Below are 26836 nucleotides of genomic sequence, written 5' to 3' on the forward strand. Positions count from 1 at the left end.
ATTTATCTAGATAGGTTTTTTTTTTATCTTTTTTTTTTTTACGATGACGAGCCAGAATGAAAACAAGCTGAAATGAAATAGCACTAACGATGCTATTTTTAAAATGTAAGGAGTAGAAAGTACAGATAATTGCGTGAAAAAGTAAGGAGTAGAAGTAAAAAGTCGGCTGAAAAATAATTACTCCAGTAAAGTATAGATACCCAAAATTTCTACTTCAGTGAGGTAACGAAGTATTTGTACTTCGTTACTTGACACCTTTGGGCATCATACAATAAACAACTGAAGATCACATACTACCAGACTTTAAAGTTTCTCCGAAGACAACAAGCTCATTCAAAACCTTTGCGTCTCATTACTAGGAGATGCATGATAGATGAAAACAATCAGATGTAAAGGAGCTGACTGTAGTAGTTGATGTAGAGACTGTGCGTTCCTGGGTGGGTAGACATTGTCATTATGGCGTGTACACATTGCAATAGGAGTTGGAGATGAGTGGAATTAAGTCAGTCAAGGCTGAATAGAATATATTACACAACTTTTGCCCTGACTTGCAGTCTGGAATAGTCAACACTAGTTGCCGAAAGCCAGAGCCAGTTTGCAGATTTTGGGCAATTGAGGTTGATTTCACAGAACAGATTTCACAGGAAATCTGAGGACATACCTTTTTAGCTTCAGATTATGATTCCATTCATTTAGAGGATGTCAAACATGTTCGATTTTAGAACGCATATTGTTCTCATTCGTCATCCTTTTCCTAGCAACAAGACGTTTTACATGTTTGCGAGTTTGTTGTGTTCGGAGAGACCTAGAAGTCATTTAGTGTATGATGCCCAGTTTTTCTCTGTAACTATTTACAAAGTCAGTGAATGCTACTGCCCAAAATCTGCAAACTGGATCTCACTTTTGGCAACAAGCGTTGACTTCTCCAGATTGCAAGGACTGGGCATAAGCCATGTAGTGTATTCCAGCTTTGGATAAAATTGGATAAAAAGTGTCAGAAATTTTTTGGGAGAAAACTGATCTTTGATTTTTGGTGACAGACTTATTTGGGCAAATCTGAGCTCAGTGTGTGACACTGTTGAGATCTCTTCCATTTATTCTCCTCGCCGTCTAGTAAACTGAATTAAAGAGAATTTGTTGTCATTTTCCTTTCCAGCGGTCTGTTACTATTTAAAGAACTGACTAAAACAATTTCCAAGACCGAAAATTCTGACTAAAACTACATGCCAAGAATTACTGAACAAAAACAGTGAAGTCTGCAATGACCACTCTGCAACCATTTTGTTATTTGCAAGGCAAATATGTTCGAATAAGCTAACATTAGCTCAATATCAAAGCTTGGATTTATTTTGATCAAATTAATTTTTTTGCTTGTTTGCCTTTTCCTCATATTTATGAGAATTTTAACTGTTGACAGTTCCTGTTGACAGTGTTTCTCGTAATGAGTATTCACTTCCTAGATTTTAGATGAAATCTAAAAAGACAAAATGAAGGATCTGGGACTGTTTGTTATTGTGCTAAACTAATGAATCATGCAGGGAATTTCTCAAGACATTGAGCTTATTTTTATAACACATTTTTTTCCAATAAAAAGTCACAGCCTCCATTCACAGTGTAAAAATACATTTGTCACAGGGTCCAGGACAAGGTTTCATGTCATCCAGCCCGACAGCAGCCTGCTTGGTGCATACATAAAGAATATAAATTATATAATTCATTTTAAATGCCTCTAACCTGTGTCCAGTAATTGCCTCGATTTCAATGTTATAATAGCTAAAGAAATGCAATAATTTGTCTAACTAACCATAACCTTGTATAAGTGAAATAGAATCAGTAAGGAATGTCATAAAAAAGGGAGAGCTGAACCGGAAAGATCGGGAGCTGTGCTTTGATGGAAGCTCTCAGAACCATGTCATCTGAATTCAAAGTGATGTACATTTAGTCTACGCACTGCGGAATATTAAACAGACTAATCCAGTGAAGTCTATTTATAAGTTTCAAGCACCAATCTTACAGTTTCAACCGTGTGTCACATTTCATGAGAGTACAGAGATACATATTTCAGTCAGTAAACTCCCACAGCCCTATATTTATAAAACAAATGAAGGACAATAGAGAAATCTGATGATCAGATTTGAAGGGCAGTCCTATATGTGCTCAGGAAATCAGCCTACAGGATTCTGTCAAATCATATTACAGTATGTCACAATCACAATCACAAACATGTCTAGTTGTATCATCTTGACAGTTCTGGGAGCAGAAGACAACAGCAGCAATATAATTATGTCTGCGTTATTCCTGGGTTATGCGGTACTGTACCTGTAACATAAAAAAACCCCCTGAATATTCTTGTTTTAATCTGGAAGTAGATATGTATTTAAACATTATTCATGCTATGCTATTTTTATAATACTCAAAAAAATGTATATACTGTATTTACTATGTTTTTAAATATTCAAAATATAAATATTTTAATTAGAGAAAGGGAAAAAATAAACAAACAATTGGAAATGTTTGTAAATAAAAAAAGCATTTTATTATTTTTATTTTACCTGGGGACATGACCATCTTTTCTAAAACTGTTCATATTTTATTTAATATGCATACAGAGATATATTATACTCTGTATATTATACAGAGATTATAATATACTATGTATATTATTATAAAATGTATAAATATAAAATATAATATAATTTCTTAGTAATTAAAAGAGAAACAGATATGGTTTTCAAGCTCTGAAAAACTGATCAAGCCACACACATGTAAAATGTATGTGCATATGAAATGCATTACTGTGAAATCGAGATTCAAAGATTAATTGATGTGACACAGATTCAGAATATATAACACTTGTGCAAAGCACCGGCAAAAAGAAATATGTCTGACACTGCAGTTCTGCGGAGAGGGTGGAATAAGAAGCCCTGCTCTGATAGGATTTCTACATTACACACTAAATCAAAGTTAAAATCCATGCAAAATCAAAATGTCTTGGGTAAATCTACTGTATGAGCCAGGCTCTCTTCTTTAAGAGGGGAAAAGTAGGCAGCCACCACAGACCTGATGAAGTTATTGCTCCAGGCAGCTTTGTCATAACAGTTTTAAGATAGTCCTGATAAACTTCCCATGAAAATTTGGATTGCATTTTGGATTGATAAGAATTGTACCAAGTGTTTCTGAATGAGTGTCATCAAACCCACTGAGGTTTGTGATTCAAACTCAACGTAAATCAAAGATCACTCACTCGCTTCCTCCTACACTGAATATAAATCTTGAGTGTTTCTTCAGTTCTGGAATTGCATTATGCTGCATGCCAGATAACGCTCCTTAGTTTATTATGTTATACTGAGTAAGTTGAGTCTCCGGCGCAGTCAGCCTGGCTTCAGAGCATTAACTGATGTGCTTTAGGGATTGTGAGCTTGTGATGATGTTGCATTGGAGATGGGAGAAACAATCAATTTAGCCTTGACTAATATACAGCCTTATTCTCTGCAATAATATCTCTTATCTAAATCCGGAGGATTCATTCTTCTTAATAAGGGAAACAAAGGAAACAATGTAATAATGGAAATTCTATCCAGCAATAATGACATTGAAGCTATATCGATTTATTTTCATTAAAGGGGACCTATTATGCTGTTTTACATTTATAACTTTCTTTATAGTGTAATGTTGCTGTTTGAACATTAAAAAAGGTTTGCAGAGTCACAAAGTATTCTCTATAAGCACTGTTTCTGAACTCCCTAAAATGCCTTGATTGCCTTGAGTTTTCTTAAAGGAATGTTCACGGCAAAATAAATTCCTCAATTAAATAATCCCCTACCGTAGAACGTAGGCTCACTATTGGCCAGCATCAAATGCATCACACACATGACCAGCGTCGGCCAATAGTGAGCCTACGTTCTGTTACACTACGTGAACTCACTCAGAGGCCCACACAGAAGAAAATGAATAGGGGAATAAAGTCTTTTTTTTTTTTTGCACAAAAAGTATTCTCGTCTCTTGATAAACTTAAGGTTGAGCCACTGTAGTCACTTGGACTATTTTAACAATGTCTTTACTAACTTTTCTGGGACGGCAGATATCGATTACCTAGCAGCCTATGAAGGAGTGAGCCAGCTCTCAGATTTCATCAAAAATATCTTAATTTGTGTTCCGAAGAAGAACAAAAGTCTTACGGGGTTGGAACAACATGAGGGTGAGTAATAACTGACAGAATTTTCATTTTTGGGTGAACTAACCCTTTAACAGTGTGTTGAAACTCATGATAATGGTAAGGGGCATGACATTTACAAAACACACTTAAAGCGATTGACCAATCACAGCACACTGATCCAGCTGACCAATCAGAACCCATTTTGGAAGGAGGAGAATAGAAACAGGAACTAAACAGGGGTATGTTTCTCATACAACAACGTAACTCGCTGCTTAACAACCGTAGTACGATGCATTGTTGAAGAAATCAACTATAGCTAGTCACGACTGTTTCCCGAAACCGTATTGTCGCAAATTGGTCGTTCAACCACGTTGGTTAATTATGTCCAGGGCCGGCGCTAGCCATGTGGGTGCCCTAAGCACAAATGCTTGGTGGTGCCCCCCCCCCACCCCCCACCCCCCACCCACCAAGGGAATAACAACCCTTCAGAATTTCTTAGTTAGGTTCTCTTTACTTCCAAAATAACTGCTGCAAATAAATAATTTTACATTAACAATGGCACCAAACATGAAAAGAAATAAATAATATAAAGGTTAAAATTATAAATACCAAAAACCACCACAATTACTAAAAACACAGATTTGGAACTGAACAATGTAAACACATAAAGTTAAAAGTGCAAAGGTCAGGCACAATATAATAATTCTGTACATAATTTGACAACTCTGTGAATATGAAAATATACAAACACTGAGATTGTGGGGTTTTTTTTTCTTCTAATTGCAGTTTCAAAGTAAAAAAAAAAAAAAAAAAAGATTTTAGCCATGCAGGGCTAAAGCCCCGGATCTTTTGCACTACTATAGCGACGCCCCTGGACATGCATACGCATAGGCGTAATTTGCGGGTAGGACATGTCCCCACCACTTTTGAAACATCTCGCGGCACGAATGTACCAATACAAACAAACAAAACATCTCCAGTTAACCAGCAGAGCATTCATTTCATTCGTTTTTTTAAATAAGAGTCGATCTAGCGCTGAAATGTGTTTTTTTTTTAAATCAACTGATCAAAGTGCTCGTTGCCGAGCGATCAGTGGCGCGGATACTATGTTTGTTTCTGGCTCGCGCACAGCCTTCACTCAGACGCGCGTTTCAATCCGTTGTGGAGAGACTCTCTATTCGCTCCGGTACAATTAGAAAACAAAAAGCACAAAAAGTGCCCCTGCCTGATATACAACCACTAAAAAAACATAATCGGTTTTGATGAAAAAAAAAAAAAAAAAAACGATATGAGTGCGGATTAGAACTCAGAACCTCTGACACGCTTGGCAAAAATTCTACCACTGGACCACTTAAATACACACATAATTTTCGTCGGATCAACATATAATAGGCCTCATTGAACGACCACTTAAACCCAATATTAACATGCTTTAGACATATTTTATTTGTTATTTATACTAGTAGTACCCTATTGTGATGATTTTTCACGACCCAGATTTTTTGGTGCCCCCCCAAGCACTTGGTGCCCTACGCGCAGTGCGTGATGTGCGTGTGCGGAGCGCCGGCCCTGATTATGTCACGCACGTGGTGGAGTAATAACTACTTTTAATGAATATGTTTGAGATCGAATTAATGCTAGATGTGTTTGCTATAAATTACTGACATGTCATCTGAGGACTATTTCTCATTTTTCTTATTTATTTTGCTTTATTTCCAGATTCAATCATAGGCTCGGTCTGAGGTAAAGCATGTTTGCACATGCGCACTATAAAAAAAATTACGCTTTAAATCTCATGACAAAATAAAAGATGTAAATTACATTTGTATGTATGTTCTAAATAAAATATATAGATTGTACTGAATGTCAGCTTGCTTATTTGGCTCAAGATAAGGATTTATTGAGTCCATGTGTCATGCAAACAAGAAACTATGCTTCTAACCACAGGGTGAGACTTGCGGTTCCAACCACACAACTTTGTCATGCTGTTTGCGAATGTTCGTCGGAACGATGGTTTCGGGAAACACTGACTTTTTGAACTATGCTGATAAAGACGGAAATTGCGACCATAGTTGGCTAAAGATGCTTACAAAAACTTCTTGCTGACAAATGGGTAAAACCTAATGGTTTAAAGGATATTGCCAAAGTATAAAGTGTGGCATCATGAGAGGGCGTGTTTTAGAGGGCAGATACATTGCCCTCAGATGGCTGGAGCAAGATGGCCGTCTGTTAAGGACTACAAAACCCAGGCTGCCTGAGAGTACAGCTGCAGCTAATGAGACTAGTAGCAGGCTCTAATAGTGGGTGTGAGAAACTGTTGATTTGTGTGTGTGGCTGGGGAAAGGACACATACCTCTGTGAAACAAAGAAGATTATGTTACTTTTGAGCTGAAGAGATTTAAGTTGTAAACCTTTTGTTTAATTATTAAACACACCTACATACTGAAGAGACTGTTGAAGTGGTGTTTACTGGGAACTTTCACAAACTAAAGATCCTGAACCTCTCATGCTGTCACAAAATATTAAAAATTACAAATAATTAGTATTTGGGGGCTGCATGATCTTTAAACAGAGTCCTGTAATTATAGGTTTTCAGAAGAAAAAAAATGCATACAAATATTGTTACACTGAATGACAGTGTCTTCTGTAAAATCACAGTAAAAATGTATGGTAGTAATTATTTTTTGCTCAGAAAAATATAAAGTTAAACAAGACACGTATGTGAAAAAGACCAAATTTAAAGCAGTTTTACACTTTTATTTTTTTGATGCTTGAAACCCCCTTTTCGTCTTTGACCCAGGGGTGTAACGGTTCACAAAATTCACGGTTCGGTTCGATACGACACAGTGGTGTCACGGTTCGGTAATAAGTGTGAGTTTTCCTACATCTTGAAACTTTTAGTTTTATAAATGGGGGTTATATTTAAAGGATGAGCAAATAATATTTTGGTCATCACACTAAAAAAATAACATTTAAATATGGTTTTGAGTTTTGAAGTGCTGGAAAAAGATGTGTGACATAGCCTACTTGAAAACATTTTAGTATTCATGTCAAACTTCCATGATTACAGTTAGTGTTACTACATTACATCCATGGTGAATGTTGCTGACATGTGGACTTAAAGCCTATAAGTAGTTCATTTATGGGACAATGTTTCTTCTGGTTTCCACGTCAGCGCTGTTTGATCTACGGTTAATAACAGAGAAATTTGAATGCTTCTCACTATGACTATAACTTCACTATAACTTCAATGGCGAATTCAAATGCTCTCTTTACTGGATCTCTAAGAGATCGCTTGATCAAGATCGGCTCGCGCTGCATTGCTCCAAACTGATAAACGGTCCATGAAGCACAAAATAATGAGTAGCGCAGTTTTGTTCTGCTTTCATTACGTTTGCCATTTGATGTTGGGCAACGTTGTGGTGGTCGCATGGGCGATGCGCATGCATTTGAATGAAAATATCGAGCAAATGGTGTACTGTCGATAAATACCGAAACCGTTTTATCGCCCAGCCCTTGTGTGTCAATTGTTTTATCCTTTGATATGAATATGAAAACCTTGGGACCACTGTAGAAAAACACAAATGTTAGTTTTTTTAGTTTTTTGAGCTAGTCTTAGTAGATTATTTTATGTTATTGCTTCAAGATCAAGCAGTTGTACATACTTCTTGCTGCTTTGAATATGAATACAGTCATTCCTGTTTGTAAATATTTATTTTAGGAACACATACAAAAACCTAATGGCCAAGATCATTTTAGATGACACTCTTACATCAGAACTGGTTAAAAGAATGTCTTTAGATAAATATTTAAAACAATTACCAAAGTCAGACACACTTTCACTTGTTTAGGTTTTAAGTCAAATCCCTAAGAATCCCATAAATTGTGTGCGGCTTGACTGCCTCCTATTTATTGTTAGTGTTCCCTTTGGTAATTAACTAGCACGCATGGCTAAGGTTAAACCATTAGCCCTAATAAGGCCCAAAATTACTTTCTATGTTTCAGGCTCTACTGCCATTATTACTGTCTGATGTCATTAAGGGAATTAATTGGATGGCCCTGTGGTGTAAGAGCACATTTATCAAAGAATCCTTAACAGAGAGAATACTTTTTGGGTGTCACGGGGACTTTTACGCATGTCTCAAATCAAGTTTTTTTTTTTTTTTGTATACAGAGTTCGATGCATGTTCAGATTTTAATTCCAATGTCTGAGACCTCTTTACATTTTAATTTCTGAATTTCATTATAGCTAATGGTTCACGGCACGCGTTTGGGTACTGCCTCCCAGAGGTACAATTATATCTGACAAGAGACCTTTATCAGGCTAGCACAATATAAAAATTAGCTTAGTTCTTCTGCTCAGGTCTAAATGCTGGCATAAACACAAGAGATAAGGATAATGTCAACATCCTGGATAAATATTTGTTTATTTGCTTCGTGCAGTTATGCATCATCTGGTGAAGTCGACAAAAGTGTAAACAGTCTCAGAGCTGGCCAATTTCCACCTATAATAATGGGTTGTGAAACAACAGAAGGGAAAGCAGCATGAAGGAAAACAGTGGAGAGAGGTGAATTCAAATACACTCAACCTTGACAGAAAAATAAATGTTACCTTTACCACAGAGATATGAAATTACTAGCCAGAAAAATTGAGGACTGTACAGTGGGATTAAACATGAAGTGCATTCAAGGTTTTTATAATGCGGCAACATGTATGTCTGTGTTCTTAAGCTTAATTCCAAGAGAACACAGATTAAACTATGATTGTTCTTTTTTTTTTCTAGGATTATCTTTTCACATATCTTAAATAATCCTCATACTTCATAATCAGGTCTATTTCATTGTCAGTGGCTTGTTACATTTTTACATAATACTTAATCTAATTGAATAAATCGGATATTAAAGAAAAGGCTTAGTGCTTTTTAAAGGGATAACACAACTTCTTCATTTTTAAAGTCCCCCTGTGGTGAAAATCAAGCTTTTAATGCTGTTTATATTTCTATGTGATGTTTTTAATATGCTTTAAGACAAAATATGTGCAAATTCATAAGTCAACATCATTGTTGAGTATTTTCTCTTTAAAACTGCAGTGAACCAAAGAAGCAAAATCGCTGGTGTTTCTGACATCACAAACTACCTTGTAACCAATCATGTCAATGTGTGATCGTCAACGAGTAGATCTCTGAGCTGGTGTGAGTGAGTGGAGGCGGGGCTAATTTGCATGTTCATTGAACCGCGTATACTAAATGAGGCAAGGGTGTGTAGAGTTACATTCAAGCTATTTTAAGGCATGACGATTTTATTTATTTTTCAAGAAAAAAACATTTAAATATGTCATTTTGGTGATCAAAGATGAGTTTTAAGGGATACAATTAATTTATTTTATATTAATAATAATAATTTAAATTATTTGATTATACTACAGGGTTAATAGATTCAATAGTATTGTCCTGCATTGAAATACATGCATTGCTGTCTAGGAGAAACAATTAGGCTATTAAAGAGATATCCTATGTGGTTTCAAGATTGCGTCAATGAGCTGTTTGAAACATTAGATATAGTATTGTATAGTACATATAAGATATTACCTCTAATGAGAAGAAGCTTATTAAGACAGGTGCAGTTGTCAGCCGTGAATTGTATTGTCTTTCTCTTTCTTTAATTAAACCCTCCGAGAGTAGAGCGCTGGGACATCACTCTTCCGCACACATTCCCTCAGTCTACTAATGAGACTTTATCAAGATTGTGAGTGTCAGATTTGGCTGTGTTAGACACTGAGGAAAGTGTTGATCAAGGACGAGATACACACTGTGAGGTGAAACGGCACACATATTGGATTACTGAATGTATTAAAAAAGAATTAAACTTTAAATCGTTGTCACTTCTGTGCTATTCACTGGTTTTATGGTATATGTCATATTTTCGTTTTATTGAAATATAACACTTAGTTCAAAGCTCAAACAGATAATTTAAAAAGCTGTTTTATTTAAAACTATACACATGATTTAACTTTACTTAGTACAATCAAGGAGGTCTGTAAGGAGAAGGCTATGAATTAGAATACACAATTAAAAATTCTGAATTGCTGTCAATGGAGAAAGATTTGTGTTGCTGCCAGATGGTGTAGATCTATCAGTGGGGGTTAAAAGCCAAACCTTGACCATTGAGTATGACATCGTCTAAAATATTGTCTTATTTTCAGAACAATACGCTACTTAACCTATACCTTTAAAGGGTTAGTTCAACCAAAAAGTTTTTTTTATTTTATTTTTTTACATTGCGTCATATAACTGAGGTTAAACCACTGGAGTCACATGGACTACTTTTATGATGTCTTTACTACCTTTCTGTGGCTTGAAAGTGGTAGTTGTATAGCTTTCAATGGAGGATCAGAAAGATCTCAGATTTCATTAAAAAGATTCATTTGTGTTTCGAAGATTAACGAAAGTCTTACGGGTTTGGAATGACATGAGAGTGATTAATTAATGACAGAATTTTCATTTGCATCATGAACTATCCCTTTAAACCCAACCATACCAGTATTCCACCTCTATAGCAGCAAAGGTTTTTTACAATACACAATGAACACAATAATTACGCTGTTTAAATAAAATAAAATAAATCATGATAAATGATTTGATGATAAATCAAAAAAGTTACTAATAGGATAGCCTATAAATGGTGCAGTGTCATACACACAAATACAACCATCATGATAACATATATGACACTAAAATAATGCAATAAACATTAATTGAACAACATAAGATGTATTATAAAACCCTAATGTGCATGACTGATCAGAAAAAAACAAAAACAAAGATTTAGCTATTTCAATTAAAACCCATCAAAAATGTCAAGTGTCATTCAGAGATTTCTGGGAATATCAATTTAATAGTTAAAAGATGACTTGTTATTTTATTTCATTGTAAAATCACACATTTTTACTGTAGGGAATGTACTATTACCCAATTAACAGGTTTTTACTTTTAACAGGTCTTTTACAGTTAAAAGAATTTTCATTTCTTACAGTCATAAACTTTGGCAACACTTTATTTTAAGATGGCATAGTTACACGTTACTATATTTATTATAGTAATAACAGTCAATTATGCATAGATACAGGTAACTAACCCTAAACCAAACCCTAACTCTATAATAAGTACATGTACTTAATTAATATTATTCAGTACTTATCTAAGTACAAAGTAAGTACAATGTAACTACATCACTTTAAAATAGTGTAACCTAACTCTTTTTTTTTTTTGACGCAAGTACATATAAAGTGACTAAAATTTTTTTTATTTGTACTGCTTTTGCTTTCCCAGCCAAAATCTGGGTTACAGTGATGAACTTACAATGGGAGTGAACTTACAAATGAAAGTGAACATTAAAATACTGGAAGTTACAATAGTACAAGATGTAGACAATGTGTTAACATGATGCCAAAAACCCTAAAACAACTGTAAAAATTAGACTTAAGGCCCTTTCACACTGGACGCGATTTTGACGCACGAATAATTCGCGCGATGGTTTTATTTTTCGATCAGCTGTTTGTGTAATGAGTGCTTCCACACCGAACGCGAATGTGCTGCGGCGAAAAAAACTGGCTGATGTGAATGGTTTTGACGCAAACTATTCGCTTTTTCGTTTCGCTTTTTCGTTACGCGTCCGGTGTGAAAGGGCCTTTAGACTTAGAATTCCTTTATTGATCCCCAAGGGGGAAATTAATGTGTTACAGCAGCAACAGAAAAACAAGACAACACGCAAGACAAAAATAGACAATACAATCAACCAATCAATAATCTCAATAATCGGAGTATCTATCAATTGTAAAATACCATACGAAGGCCTACTTAACATAATAAACTCAAAAACACCTCCATTCACTTGCCCACATAGACACTCAATACTCTCACATTACATATCATACCAAACAATGCCACTCAAACCCTAGTCAACCCCAGTCAATGTGCTATTTTAAATAATAAAAATAATAATAATTACTGTAATATACTAAAATATTAAAATAAGTGAATATACAAGATAAACAATGTCCATTCATGCATCAACATAAGAACATATACCCAAATACGCATACCATACATCCCTATGCGTACATAGATACCCAGATACGCATATATACCCATATACATAGCTATACATGCATATAGATGCGGATACAATTACATATCCACATTATTCTGCACATACTGTACATCAAATCAGGGTACAGTTGTACATTTACATTTATGCATTTGGCAGACGCTTTTATCCAAAGCGACTTACATTGCATTTCAAAGTATACATTTACATTCCTATCAGTTCTTGCTTTCCCTGGGAATCGAACCCATGACCTTAGCGTTTGAGCTACAGGAAAGACAAATCGCAGCAGGATTAAAATACCTAAAATATCTCTCCTTCTTTCACCGAGGAGGAATCAACCTAATACTAAAAGTACTCTCCTGTGCTAGCCTGGCTAACATCAGACCTCTTTCTCATTGAGACGTGGTCTGGGAACCACATGTTCATTTTCTTGTATTTGAGGCCTGGTTTATGAATGCCCAGAGCCGTTTATTGGGCGCTACGAATGTCTATCAAATGCGCCTGTACGTACTTCATAGCCAAACGTTTCAATTATACCAGATGACGTATGTAGAGCGACAGAAATTCGACGAGGAAGAAGACGAAATAAACTTGCGTTCTAAACTACTTAGAACACTATCTAAGGCTGCATCGAAAGGTAACTTCGCGTCTGATGCCATGTTGGATCCATAGATATAAACAAACTGCTTCGGTGTGTCGCATAGACGTCGTCATCGTCTTGCTGCTCCCTCCCCGTTCTGTGATTGGTTCCCTTTTTGAGGGGAAAATCTAGTCCATGGTGTCCAGGCTGCCTAGCAGCGTGAATAAAATCGCGCTGCGCCCAAGGCAGTATGGGGAAACCCAGGCTACTCCTGTGCACAAACGATACCATTTAGAGAATTTTCACACAAAATGACAGAGTTTGGCCAGAATTCTCCTCTCCATCACCACCACCACCTAGTCCCCAAAACAGAGCTGGCTTTCTTTATCAGTTTATTCACTCTGTTTGCATCGCTGATCCTGATTCCACTTCCCCAGTATACAACAGCATAAAAAAGTACTGCCGTCACAACAGACTCATAAAAGGAACAGAGCACTCCCCCCCGAACTCTAAAAGATCTCAGTCTCCTCATAAAACAGAGACGACTCTGACGATTTAAAATGATGATTTAAACAGTCTTACTGCTCAAGTAACTATGTAACAGAAGTGCTTCTATAAACTTCACACTATTGATTTTACATAATTAAAATTTTAACTGCCCCAACGCATTTATTTTTGCTTTTGTTATTATTTTTTTAAAGGACAAGTCAAAGACCTTTTTTTTTTTTTTAAACAACATTATGCCATAAATCATGTTAATTGAGCTGACTTTGTACTGAACCTGAATATTCCTTCATCATCACTCAGTCCAACTGCAATGGTTAATCACTTAATTTGTGTAGAAAACACATGTGGACACTTGTAGTGTCTTTACTATAAAGAATGACAGAAAGGGAGTGAAAGAGATCAAAGAAATGTTCATGGATCGCTTCAAAGGAGAAAACTTCAGAGAAAGTGAGTAAGAGAGAGAGAGCGGGAAACTGTCTAACCAAGTCTGCTCTGTCATTGTTGCCCATAGTAAACATAGACCTTGCCATGACAGAGGCTGCAGAACAAGCTCACCCCAATTTTAAAAGGTTAACTGTCAATAGCCGTTTTTCCACCGTCAGGACGAACGGTTCTAAGAACTGTAAGGAACGGTTACCATTATATTTCCACTTGAGCCTGGTACAGCACGGCATGATTACAGGCGTCCATTCCTTCTCCAAGTCTCTGTACAATCAACTGCAGGCCCCCAGCACGCTCTTATGTGAGTTATAAAAGCAAAACTTGCAAATCAAAATGAAAAGTTTGTTATACTTATCTTTTTTATACTTTTTTTCTTTAGCCTGACATGTTCTTTCCTGAAAAGTTTTCAAACAACTTCCTTTATTTGAATGTGTTAAGAGGAAACTTTATACACTGATATGTAAGTAACATTTCTAACATCTAAATATGGATGTGTGTCTCTGAACATCAAGGATGAGAATTCATACACTTTTATACTTGCATCAAACTCAAATCATGAGTGAAATGAAGTTTTTAGTTCTTCAGTAGAAAAAAAGTTTCAAGTTTCAACATCAGAAGTAAATGGGGGGAAAAAACACTGAGTGAGAGAGCTTGTTCACGTTAATAAACAAGACAACATTGTTTAATGTTGGTATGCAAGACTAATCAAAACTAAAGTCAAGTCAAAACTTTTAGAATTTAATAGGATTATTGTTTTTATTTTTTTGAGCTTAACAGACATGGTGACAATGACGAGCTGCATCTATGGCTACTTTTTGCTCTATAGACTTTTTACTTTCTGTTTCTTTTAATAATGTCAAATGGTGTTTACAGGTGCATCACAGGAGAATTCTATCATTTTTTTTATGAAAGTCATGACCATTTATGTCACAGTTTCATTTTCACATATCAAATTATCAGAGTCAGTGGTTGAAACAGGATTCTGTGGTTTTTATCTAATCATTTAAAGTAATCTTGGTAACACTTTACAATAAGGTTCATTAGTTAACACTAGTTAATCTATTTACTAACATGAACTAACAACATGCAATACATTTGTTACAGTATGTATTAATCTTTGTTAATGTTAGTTAATAAAAATACAGCTGTTCATGTAAGTTCACAGTGCATTAACTAATGTTAACAAATACAGCCTTTGATTTAAATAACGTATTAGTAAATATTGAAATGAATATTAACTAAGATTAATAAATGCGGAAGAAGTGTTGTTCATTCTTAGTTCATGTTAACTAAGGTAGTTAACTAATGTTAACCACTGAACCTTATTGTAAAGTGTTACCGTAATCTTTTACAGATTTAAATGCACAGTATGTAATTTTCGCTACTAGAGGTCCACAAAGGCGTGGCTTGATGACGCTGTGAAAGAGCGTGGAATGATGGGAGTTGTCGTCTTCACGTCCGTTGCCGGTGGAAATCTCACAAATCATGTTCATGGATGAGGTAATGAAATAAAGTTTTATAACCGTTACATTTGATCACATGATATTATTTGTATTCGAGTGATTTAGCCACAAGTAACGTAATGTTTAATGCTAAATGCTAAATTACTATTCATTCACTTCTGCATTTTTCATGAGCATTTTTCTTGTACTTATCAGAAGGATTCTTCATTGATACTAAACAGTGTGACTGACAGACTAAGAAGAGAGGTGCTGCAACAATGTAAAATAGGTCAATTAAAATAATGTATTTTGAGAATTCAAGCATGAAAACCTATTCTAGTAGACTTTGTAAAAGGGCATAATATAAAATTCTATTCAACAGCTTACAGATTTGTAACAACATGAGGGTAAGTAATGACAGTGATGGTAATTATGGGGTTAACTGTTGCTTTAACATTTGATCTGTAATCTCATTTTAGTCGGTTTCAGCAAATATGTGTGTCTGTATCTGCTATCTCCATGATAGCAGTAAACTGATGCACCAGGTGAGAAAGCGTATGGCTCCTTTCCAACCGTGAAAGAAACAGACTATGAAGCTCCGCTGGAATCCAAGTTATTCGGGCAGCAGGCAAAATATTTTGGTCACTCTTCCTATTGCAGAATACCTGTCTAATACACAAGGCCTCAGAAGCTTAGAATCATATATCCATCAAATCTAAAAATTCAATCAGCGCACAAGGCCGACCCTTCTCTAGATGCCTGACATTCAGTGTCGCACCCAACATGCACCGGAAATAACAAAATATGTTTCTCAAAATAGTTGATTTAGAATAGCAGAGATTAGCCCTAAGCCACTCAGTATGGGAAATGGCAATAATGAAACATGACATGGCGGAGCCTGCAGGCAAGGATTGTGTTCTGAAGGTTATGTCACCCTCACCACTTCTCCGTAGGCTTCCTTGGAAAAGTAGAAAAGGTTATCTCATTGAGAGAGATGAATGTGCTATTGGGATGAGGATTGAATGCATGTAAATGACAGCAGAGCTTCAGATCAGGTAATAGAGCTGCTCGCTCTGGGCTGAGGAAATGTGTTGCAAAGCTGTAAATTATCTGATAGACTCACGGCTATGGAGGGAACGTGCAAAATCTACTGTTTCTACAGCCATGATGGTTATGTCTAAGTTCCTGTGGGTGCACAGGCTGTTATGCGACCATGACAACCAGAGATGCTGGATTCATAATTGCAGTTGCAGTCAGGAGATAACCAAGCGGATGTGTTGGTGTTTCTACAGCAGAACCATGAGAATTTATGTGTAATCAAGTGAGCTATTTTATCTCCTGACTCACACTGTAAATGTATAAATTTTTTCTTGTAACAAATGACAGTTTTTCTGGATTGCTAAAACACTAAATCACATTCTCTGAACCAAATTCTCAATAGCCTAAACCAGTTTGTCGAATAAATCACTCTTTTTGTAAAACAAGTTCACATAGATAAGACACCATTTGCAAATCTCATGCACACTTTTTGCAAAACTCTAAACACATTCTCACTCACTAAAACACATTTTGCACTCTGGTGTACTTATGTTTCAAAACGCTAAACACAGGAAGGCAAATGTTGAACACAACTACAACAGTTGTCATCGTTTACACACAACGACTCAAAATTGTTCTCAATGATGCGACCAAACCAACTGTACACAATACAAGTCAGTTCAGAGTGCCAGAATTGACTCAAAATTTTGCACTGTATGTTGATGCCAACAATGGATTGAAGCAATATAAGAGGGAGGAGGAAGAGTATGTGTAAGGGGTGGTGGACAAGGAGGATGAGGACAAGAAAGAGCAAGGTGTGGAGAATGTTATCAAGGCTGGATCTGGCACACCAGAGGGTTTTTTCCTTTGCCTGGCAAGAGACGACACTGCCTGATGTGATGCCATTGATGTGGACGAAGTCCTCAGTCCGGACCCAGCATAAAGACATGATGCTGAGGCAGAATGAATCTCTAACTGACTTTGATTTTGCAGCTGCACAAACCTATTCACTGTCAGAAAAAAAGGTACTGTGCGGGTACAATTTTGTTCCTTGGGGCACAAAATATATAACTATACCTTTAAAGGTCCACAATAGGTCCTTAGGGTACAGTGATGTATCCAAAACGGCTTATAAAGGTACAACATTTTAGGTTTAGATGGGAAAGGTCCATTTTAGTACCGTTTGAAAGGTTTTTTTTTTTGTTTTGTTTTTTACAGTTTAGCTCCAACTAAAAAGGTATGGCTGTTTTTATTATTATTAATAGATGTTAGCTCATATAACACCAAGACACCACCATATTAAGTTGTTTTAAATGTCTAAATACAATTTTAGGCCAATATAGGCTACATAAGATTATTTGTTTGCATCACCATAACTTCATGTCTGTAAAATACGACGTTATTTCCAAACCTGTTAATGTCTCTTTAAGAAAATTTCCCGCATTTCTTCTGAGTCATTCGGTTCTTCTGAGAGTGTATGAATATGCTGTCCTGTTCTGACAGAACTTCTCACGATTCCAGCGTCGAGCATTTTCGGAGGACATATTTTTCAGGTAAATGCGGGATAATGTTATAATATATTCTTATTTTTTCACATATGATGGCATGTTCTGTTGATTTTGTCTAATTTGATGTTCCTTTGCTTTAAAGCAACACTCCGACTTTTTGGGACTTTAGCTTATTCACAGGATCCCCCAGAGTTAGATAAGTCCATACATACCTTTTTCATTTCTGTGCGTTCGGTAAGTGTTGTAGCGTTTATACGGCCACGTATAAATCTAATTAATTATTATTCATAACGAATTATGATCAATAATTAATTATTTAATTATTTTCAGAATTTACTGTAGCAGAATCAATAGTATGATTAGTCTATCAGTTCATCCAATGAACAGAAAGCATAAACAGTTATTAACTCTAGGAAATATAATATCTTCCTGGCCAAGAAAGAAGAATTCCCCCCCCCCTAACAGTAAATTAAAAACTAAATCCAGGGTAAGCATACACTCTAAAAACTCCTGGGTCAAAAAGGGACCAACTAATTTATGGGTTATTTCAACTCAGAAAATTGGGTTATGCTTTTTGACCCAAATTATGGGTTAAATACCTGACCCAAATGTTGGGTTTAAAAAACCCAACATCTGGGTAGAAATAACCCAAAAATTAGTTGATCATTTTTTAACCCAGGAGTTTGGTCAAAAATAACCTAACTTGGGTCACTATCCCAGTATGCCTTATTTCAGAAAATAAAACTTTGTTTTACATTATATTACACACTTCAAGCACTTTTACATTTTTATTGCATTAAATAAAAATCTATAAGAAAAAACACACACTTGGACATGTTTATTTTCATATTTATTTTAGGTCACACTGTAATAACAATATTAGAAATAAAAAATAGAAAAATAAACAACAATTCTCAGAAGAGCCTCAGGAATTTAAGCCTGGGGCCAACTTTGGGGACAAGATTTTTGATAGTGTCCTCATCAAAGAGAAGAAATGCCTCCTCATCTATCTGAAAGACAGAAAACAAGACAACATGAGTATTGTGTAATAAGTCGAGACAATTGTGAACCACTCACCAGACACTCTTTCATTATCAAGCTAACAAATAATCACTTTTAAGGTAATGCAGTGTTTTTTTTTTGTTTTTTTTTGTTTTTTTACATGGCCCAAATGCTAGGGACATGCTAATGCTAGTTAACTAATGTGGTTATTTTGCAGCATTAACATTACCCATTTTGTGTGAATGACATATTTTCTTTCATTAAAAAGTGTAATGACAGCCCATTCTTATGCATAACAGCTTAAAGACAAGGCACAATAATATTTTAGGGTTGTACATACCCCACTGTCGAAGAAGTTGTGACTTTCACAAAATCTTGCACTGACACATTTAAGTCTTATTAAAAAAAAAAAATGTAGGTATAGAGAGATGATATAAGGGCAATAAGAGTAAAATGCTCACCTCTAAAATTCTCTGTCAGCTCAGACAGCTGCCACTCAGTTAGCTTATCAGTGACAAAACTGTCCATTCAAAATGACCTGGAGAAAACATAGCAATATAGAGGTTAGCAACAATTTGAAGACTTGACCCGCTTCTTTAACTCTCACTACATCAGCCAGTAGAGCACTGTATAATATGATAAGCACGGCACAGCTGGTAAACATAACTCAACTATTGTGTTGCCTCGTCGCTCTGTAGCCGCGGCTATGGGGCTCGCACACCGGACGAGAAGCGTCGCGTCGCGTCTAGGACAACTCGAGGTATCGCTCACCGGACGTGCACTCTCTCAAGGGGCTCGCACACCGGACGCGAAGCGCAGCGCCGCGTCTTTAAAATTCGAACACATTATTCTCTATGAGTGTAACGGACACACACACACACACACACACACACACACACACCGGCGGTCTGTCCGCGGCACCCAGCAACGGCTCAGGACCGTGTTCAAAATCGCGTCCGGTGTGCGATAACGTTACCTCGAGTTGTCCTAGACCTAGATGTTGTCGTGATAGCCGCGGCTACATGCCAACCACAGAATTACCACGGCTAACGCTAGTCTCAACGTAGCAACATATTTTTTTTTTTTTTTTAGCAAATGGTGCTAAACTAGCAACAGGGACATGGACACAGAAAAGTTTACATTACATCAACACTGAAAATACTCTCTTACCTTGAAAATTCCAGAACAACTGCGAGAGAGAGAGAGAGAGAAAGCCAACCCAGAACATGGGTTACTCTTTGAAAAATAACCCAGAAACCCAAACAACCCATGAATTGGGTCAAAATATTAGCCCTATAACCCAGAAAATGGTTACTCTCTGAAAAAATAACCCAAAATTTTAACCCAACACAAATAACCCAGAAAATGGGTTGAAGAAATAACCCAGGAGTTTTTAGAGTGTAGGTACTTAGATCGAAGTTCAAGACAATAAAATTTGTAAGCAGATAACGTACTCGGTTACCTAACGTAACCTCTGTTCTCTCTAGAGAGGGAACGAGTATTGCGTAAGTTTAGCTTACGCTACGGGTAAAGTCATCTTTTCTCGAGATATGAAGCAAAAAATTATCCTTAATTTTAATATCTTGTCAACGCAGTGCGGCAGCAAGCTGACCTAGAGCAGGCAATCTAGCGTGCTCATAGGCTGCTCTGCGGCAACTGCAGCAGCCTATCACTGAGCCCTTGGCGTGACGTCACGTCCAATGAGCGCGAGCAGCGCGCCTACGCGTCACGGCCCGAGGCGGGGCGTGGCAGAGGGTATAAATACGGGCTGAGAGGCTGCTTTCACTGGTTTTTGTCGCAGAAGCGAGTGAGCTCGTGGCGCGAGCACGGCGGGTTACGCAATACTCGTTCCCTCTCTAGAGAGAACAGAGGTTACGTTAGGTAACCGAGTACGTTCTCTTACGAGAGGTTCTCTCGTATTGCGTAAGTTTAGCTTACGCTACGGGAACTCCCTTGTCAACGCCGTGCGCGCCCGGCATCCACTGAATGAGTCCCAGGGAAGCCCGGGGAACACGAGAGTGTGAGCCAGGCGGCCAATGATATGGCTAGCGCAAGTACATAAGCACATAGTAGGGGGAACAGAACGGCGCGGCCGGTCTGACTAACCAACCCTTATATTGTACAGCTCAACCAGGAGGGCTAAATCAAACAGCAGTAGCCCGCGCACAGAAGTGGGCCGGCCTACGCGAGATTTAGACTGATAAAAGTTTAGCCTGCAGGGCGGGAACTTCTAGATTGTAAAATCTAACAAATGTAGACGGGGAGGCCCAGCCCGCCGCCGTACAAATGTCATGAATAGAAATTCCGCTAGTCCAAGCCCATGACGAGGCCATGCCTCTAGTAGAGTGGGCTCTGATGCCCAAAGGGCATTGCAGGTCTTTAGACGCATAAGCAGCTGCAATAGCGTCCACTATCCATCTGGACAGAGTGTGTTTCGAGGCGGCGAGACCCTTGGTGCGCCCACCAAACGAAACGAAAAGCTGCTCCGAGCGCCTCATGGCGGCGGAGCGCGTAATGTAATTTCTCAGCGCTCTGACAGGGCAAAGGAGATTACTGTCAACTTCGCTGCCGGTAGCCGGCAAAGCTGAGAGAGAAATGACCTGTGCTCTGAAGGGTGTGCCCAACACCTTGGGGACATAACCGTGTCTCGGTTTGAGAATAACTTTAGAGTCATTAGGTCCGAACTCGAGACATGCCGCGTTAACTGATAACGCATGCAGGTCACCCACACGTTTGACTGAAGACAGGGCTATCAGAAAAACGGTTTTGAGCGTGAGGTATTTCATATCCACAGTTTCCATGGGTTCAAAGGGATGCGCTTTCATGGCCTCTAAGACCAGGGAAAGATCCCAAATAGGAACCGAGGGGGGTCGCGGGGGGTTCATCCTCCTAGCTCCTCTAAGGAAGCGGATAATGAGCTCATTCCTCCCTAATGCGCGGCCCAGCGCCGAGTCGGAAAAAGCTGATATGGCCGCAACATATACTTTGAGCGTGGAGGGGGACCTGCCCATGTCCAACAGCTCTTGGAGGAAACAAAGCACACGCGACACCTCACATGTTTGTGGATCCAGCCCTTGGGCGGTGCACCATTTATTAAACACAGACCATTTAGATGTGTAGAGCCGTCTCGTAGAGGGAGCTCTAGACTGTGTGATCGTGTTCACAACCCCTATTGGCAAGTCAACGGGTATCCGTTGACTATCCATACATGCAGAGACCAGCGCTCTGGATGAGGATGCCAGATCGAGCCGCGGGCTTGAGAGAGAAGGTCTCTTCTCACCGGTATCGGCCAGGGGGGTGTGTCCGCCAGCCGTATTAGATCTGGGAACCACGTCTGATTCTCCCAATACGGGGCTATGAGGAGCACCGTGTGGCGCGCTTCCCTGATTCTCCCGATGACTTGTGGCAGCAGAGAGACAGGGGGAAAAGCGTAAAGCGGGCCGCTGGGCCAGGTTTGGGCCAGCGCGTCCTCGCTCTTGGAAAAGAACCGTGGGCAGTGCGCGTTGTCTTTTGACGCAAAGAGGTCGACTTCCGCTCTGCCGAAACGGCGCCACAGCGACTGGACTGTTTGGGGATGCAAAGACCACTCCCCCAGGGGAACATTGTCCCTGGACAGTCTGTCTGGACCCTCGTTCAGGAGACCCGGCACATGCGCGGCTCTCAGCGAGCGCAGTGAGTGCTGAGCCCATACAAGGAGGCGTTCCGCCAGGGCGCAGAGAGTTTTGGATCTGACACCGCCCTGACGGTTCACATAGGCTACCACTGACATGTTGTCCGTGCGGACTAGTACATGGTGGCCCTGTAGGTATGGGAGGAAGTGCTTGAGCGCTTTCTCGACCGCCAGCATCTCTAGACAGTTTATATGAAGGTGACTCTCCTGGTCTGACCAAGGGCCATAGACCGGTCTGCCCTCTAATAGCGCTCCCCAACCTAGGTTGGACGCATCTGTCGAGACAACTTTCCGGTGCGAGACAACTCCCATCGTCACTCCCGTACGATACCATTCGGCTGCTAGCCAGGGCTGCAGGGCTGAAACACAGCCATGATTCACTCTGACTCGTAAGCGGCCGGCCGTCCAGGCTCGGTGAGGCACTCGCGCTTTCAGCCAGCGTTGAAGCGGGCGCATGCGCAGTAAGCCCAGCTGGAGCACTGCTGCAGCTGAGGCCATATGCCCCAGGACTCGCTGGAATGTCCTCAGCGGAACCTGACTGCCCGTCCGGAAAGACGCGGCGAGATGTCGAATGCGGCGCGCGCGCTGCTCTGACAATCTGGCCGTCATAGCCACCGAGTCCAGTTCTATTCCGAGAAAGGAAGTCGACTGGCGGGGTAGTAATGAGCTCTTGGTCCAGTTGACCGAGAGACCCAAGCATTCCAGATGGCTGAGAAGCGCTGTTCTGTGAGACAAAAGCTCTGCCTCTGACTGCGCGAGGACTAGCCAGTCGTCCAGATAATTCAGTATCCGCATTCCTTGTCTCCTCAGGGGAGAGAGAGCCGCGTCCATGCACTTCGTAAATGTACGGGGTGCTAAAGATAGACCGAACGGCAGGACGGTGTACTGATATACCCGACCGTCGAAGGCGAATCTCAAGAATGGCCTGTGACGGGGTATTATCTGAATCTGAAAATATGCGTCCTTTAGATCGAGAGAGATGAACCAGTCTCCCGGGCGAATTTGCGCGAGGATTTGTCTGGTTGTGATCATTTTGAACGGCCGTCTCATGAGAGCTTTGTTCAAATGTCTCAGATCTAAAATAGGTCTCAGCGCTCCGTCCTTCTTGGGTACGAGGAAATAACGGCTGTAAAAGCCCGACTCGCTCTGAGAAGGATGCACCTGTTCTATAGCCCCTTTGTGCAGCAGCTTTGCTATTTCTGCCTGAAGCAGATGCGCTACTTCTGTATTCACTCTCGTCTCTGTCCGTGCTAGAAAGCGCGGGGGACGGCGAGCGAATTGAAGCGAATAGCCGTGCATTATAGTATTCAGCACCCATTCTGACACGCCCTGGATAGCTTGCCATGCTTTCGCACACATAGCTAGGGGTCGAATGATCTCTGGGTTCGGGTCGCCGCGCTGGGCGGGATGGGGAACCTCTATCAGAGAGGACGGGGCGGCGCGCGCGCTGCCGGTGCTCGAATATGGGGGCTCGCGAACAATGGTGACTGGCTGTACAGCACATAACGGCTCGGTCACTGGGGACGGGGCACATTTTGATGCTAGAAACCCGTGGCGCGAGAGCGGCATGAGGTTTAACGTGTTTGATAGTAAGTGCGCGCGCTCGTGAGCGGGCACAGGGCTTACATATGCAACACGGCCAGTGTAAGGGAGCTTTAGAGGATCTGCGTCCCGGGATAACTGTGTGACAGAGCGGGCAGTGGGTAGGTGTGGGCTTGGAAGAGCGGGCACATTCTCTACCTTTAGCACTCGAGCGGCGCGTGCCCGCTTTATGAGAGTGCGCTCTGTGAGCGTTACCGGGGAGATCGTGTTTGTGTGTAGTGGTGAGCACTGGGGCGTGGGCACAAATTCTACACTCATGACACCTTCGGCGTGAGCCGGAAAACCCGAAACCATACTCTTTATGAGATTTCTCTGGGTCGCCGTGAAAACGGCGTTTGTGTGCAGGCGAGAGAGTTGTATTACTGGCTCGTTGGCTGCGATGTAAGCTGCTGCAGTAGCCTTTTCTAAGGGGACTGGCAGAGCTGGGCGCTTTGATGGCGGTCCGGCCGCAGCGGGACTCAGCCATCTTTTCCTCCTTGCAGCCGCTAGGAGGACTTCGCGGGCTCAGGCTTGAGCGTCACCTTGGGCCGGGGTCCCCGGGGGGGAGGCGGTTTGTGACGGCTGGTTGAGCGCGACCTAGGGCGGCCGCCCTGTCGTCGCTGCGAAGACGGAGGCTGGGCAGAGCGCTGAGAGGAGTTCCGTGCAGGAGGCTGCTGAGAGCGGCCTGCAGACGAACTCGAGCGGCGGGGCAGGAAGAGATTCATCGCCTGCGATGCCTTCTGCACCTCCGAGAAGCGATCGACGATCCCGGCGACCGCTGGGCCGAACAGGCCGGTGGGAGAGAGCGGTGCGTTGAGGAACACTGAACGCTCGGATTCGCTCATATCCGCCAACGTCAACCAAAGGTGCCTTTCGGTGACGGTGAGCGAGGCCATAGCTCTCCCGATGGCTTGTGCAGCGGACTTTGTGGCGCGAAGGGAGAGGTCCGTCGCGCTACGCAGGTCCGTGAGAACGGCGCGATCCGGGCCTTTCTCGTCCAGCTCTCGGAGGAGATCGGCTTGGAGGATCTGGAGCACAGCCATTGAATGCAGGGCGGAAGCAGCCTGGCCGGCGGCGGAGAAGGCGCGGCCGACGAGTGCTGATGTGGTCCTGCAGGCCTTGGACGGCAGGGCAGACTTTGAGCGCCATCTGGCGGATGGCGGGCAAAGGTGCGTTGCCACAGCATCTTCCACCGGGGGAATTTGAGTATATCCCTTCTCGGCGGCCCCGTCCACTTGGGAGAGGGTCGAGGAGACCGGTGAGCGGAGTCTAGCGGAGAATGGGGCGTTCCACGACTTAGAGAGCTCAGTGTGGAGCTCAGGCAGGAAGGGTGCTGACCTAGAGGCAGGCGCTGGGCGGCGGCTAGGCAGAAAACACCCGTCAAGTCGGTTAGGCGCGGGCGCCCTCGGTGGGGACCAGTCGAGTCCCAATTGTTCGACCGCTTTGGTGAGGAGGCGGAGCAGTTCCGCGTCGACACTGGCGCGGGACCGGCTAGACTCCTGTGCAGAGGAGGTGGAGCCAGACCACTCCTCGCTGTCCGAGGCCAGGATAGAGCAGCTGTCCGTCAAAACAGCGTCGTCCGCTTCATCCCCCGAGGCGACGGCAGTGCGGGCAAAGGCCGGCCGCTGCGCGTCGGGAAGGGGGGGAGGAGATGGAGATAGCGAGGCTCGCGGGAGGGGCTCCGGCGAGCGCTCAGCTGCTGCTGCGGGTTCCGGTGGCCTCTGAGAGCGGCGCTTCTTCTTGCGCGGCCCGGTGGAGGCAGACGGAGAGACAGCTGGAGCGTCGAACAAGGCGAGTCGAGCCCGCAGGGTCGACATCGGCAGTTCTTCGCACATTTCACAGCCACCCGCCGCGAGGGCGAGGGCAGCGTGGTCCGGTCCCAGGCAGAGAGCGCAGATAACATGGCGGTCTCTGTCGCTGAGCGGAGCTTTACATGAGATACAATGCATAATAGAAAGGATATGTTTCGCCGGATAGCGAAGCAGGCAGGGATAGCTGAAGGCGGCGAAGGCGGCCGGCGTCCTCAGGCAGAATCCTCGGCTTGCAAAGCGCTGGTTTCAACGGCGGCTTCCTCAAAGATCAGCGATGCGAAGAGCTTCGCTGAAGAGACAAAAATCAGTGAAAGCAGCCTCTCAGCCCGTATTTATACCCTCTGCCACGCCCCGCCTCGGGCCGTGACGCGTAGGCGCGCTGCTCGCGCTCATTGGACGTGACGTCACGCCAAGGGCTCAGTGATAGGCTGCTGCAGTTGCCGCAGAGCAGCCTATGAGCACGCTAGATTGCCTGCTCTAGGTCAGCTTGCTGCCGCACTGCGTTGACAAGATATTAAAATTAAGGATAATTTTTTGCTTCATATCTCGAGAAAAGATGACTTTACCCGTAGCGTAAGCTAAACTTACGCAATACGAGAGAACCTCTCGTAAGAGAACACAAGTAATCTCTTTGTTCAAATACAAACAATACTTTATTGATTATATACTAACACATAAAACTAATATCTAACACAAACACACACACACATTCATACGAGTTGCAGAAGGAAAAAGAATAAGGAAAGAGTAAGTTTTAAGAGTGAGTTTAAGAGTGAGATGATGAAATCCCAAGTTTCTGCACTTATAAGACATGACCTGGAACGGACCATCAATCATTAATTTAACCCTTCTATCGTTTCTTAGACAGGTTATTCAATTTATATCAATACACCAGTTCAGCTTTTAGTCTGGAGATACTTGCTTGTCTTTGCTTTTGGGGATTCCCTTTTGTTGTGAAAGGGGTTTTCCCGGTCCGTTCATTGGCTGGTGTCCT

The 26836-nt window shown here is 41.1% G+C and overlaps 2 long non-coding RNA genes across 2 annotated transcripts in view; one reads left to right on the forward strand and one right to left on the reverse strand.

The window, feature by feature from the left end:
• Positions 1–26836, forward strand: part of LOC309499496 — a 350425-nt gene that overhangs the window by 181227 nt on the left and 142362 nt on the right. The window lies entirely within an intron of this gene.
• LOC309499389 lies at positions 18612–19934 on the reverse strand. The gene is made up of 2 exons (XR_014206231.1): positions 19242–19934; positions 18612–18788 (listed from the first exon to the last, which is right to left on the reverse strand). It is a non-coding gene; the product is annotated as an uncharacterized lncRNA (long non-coding RNA).

Source organism: Leuciscus leuciscus, assembly GCF_965113295.1.
Source record: "Leuciscus leuciscus genome assembly, chromosome: 5".
In the NCBI taxonomy this organism is placed as follows: Eukaryota; Metazoa; Chordata; class Actinopteri; order Cypriniformes; family Leuciscidae; genus Leuciscus; species Leuciscus leuciscus.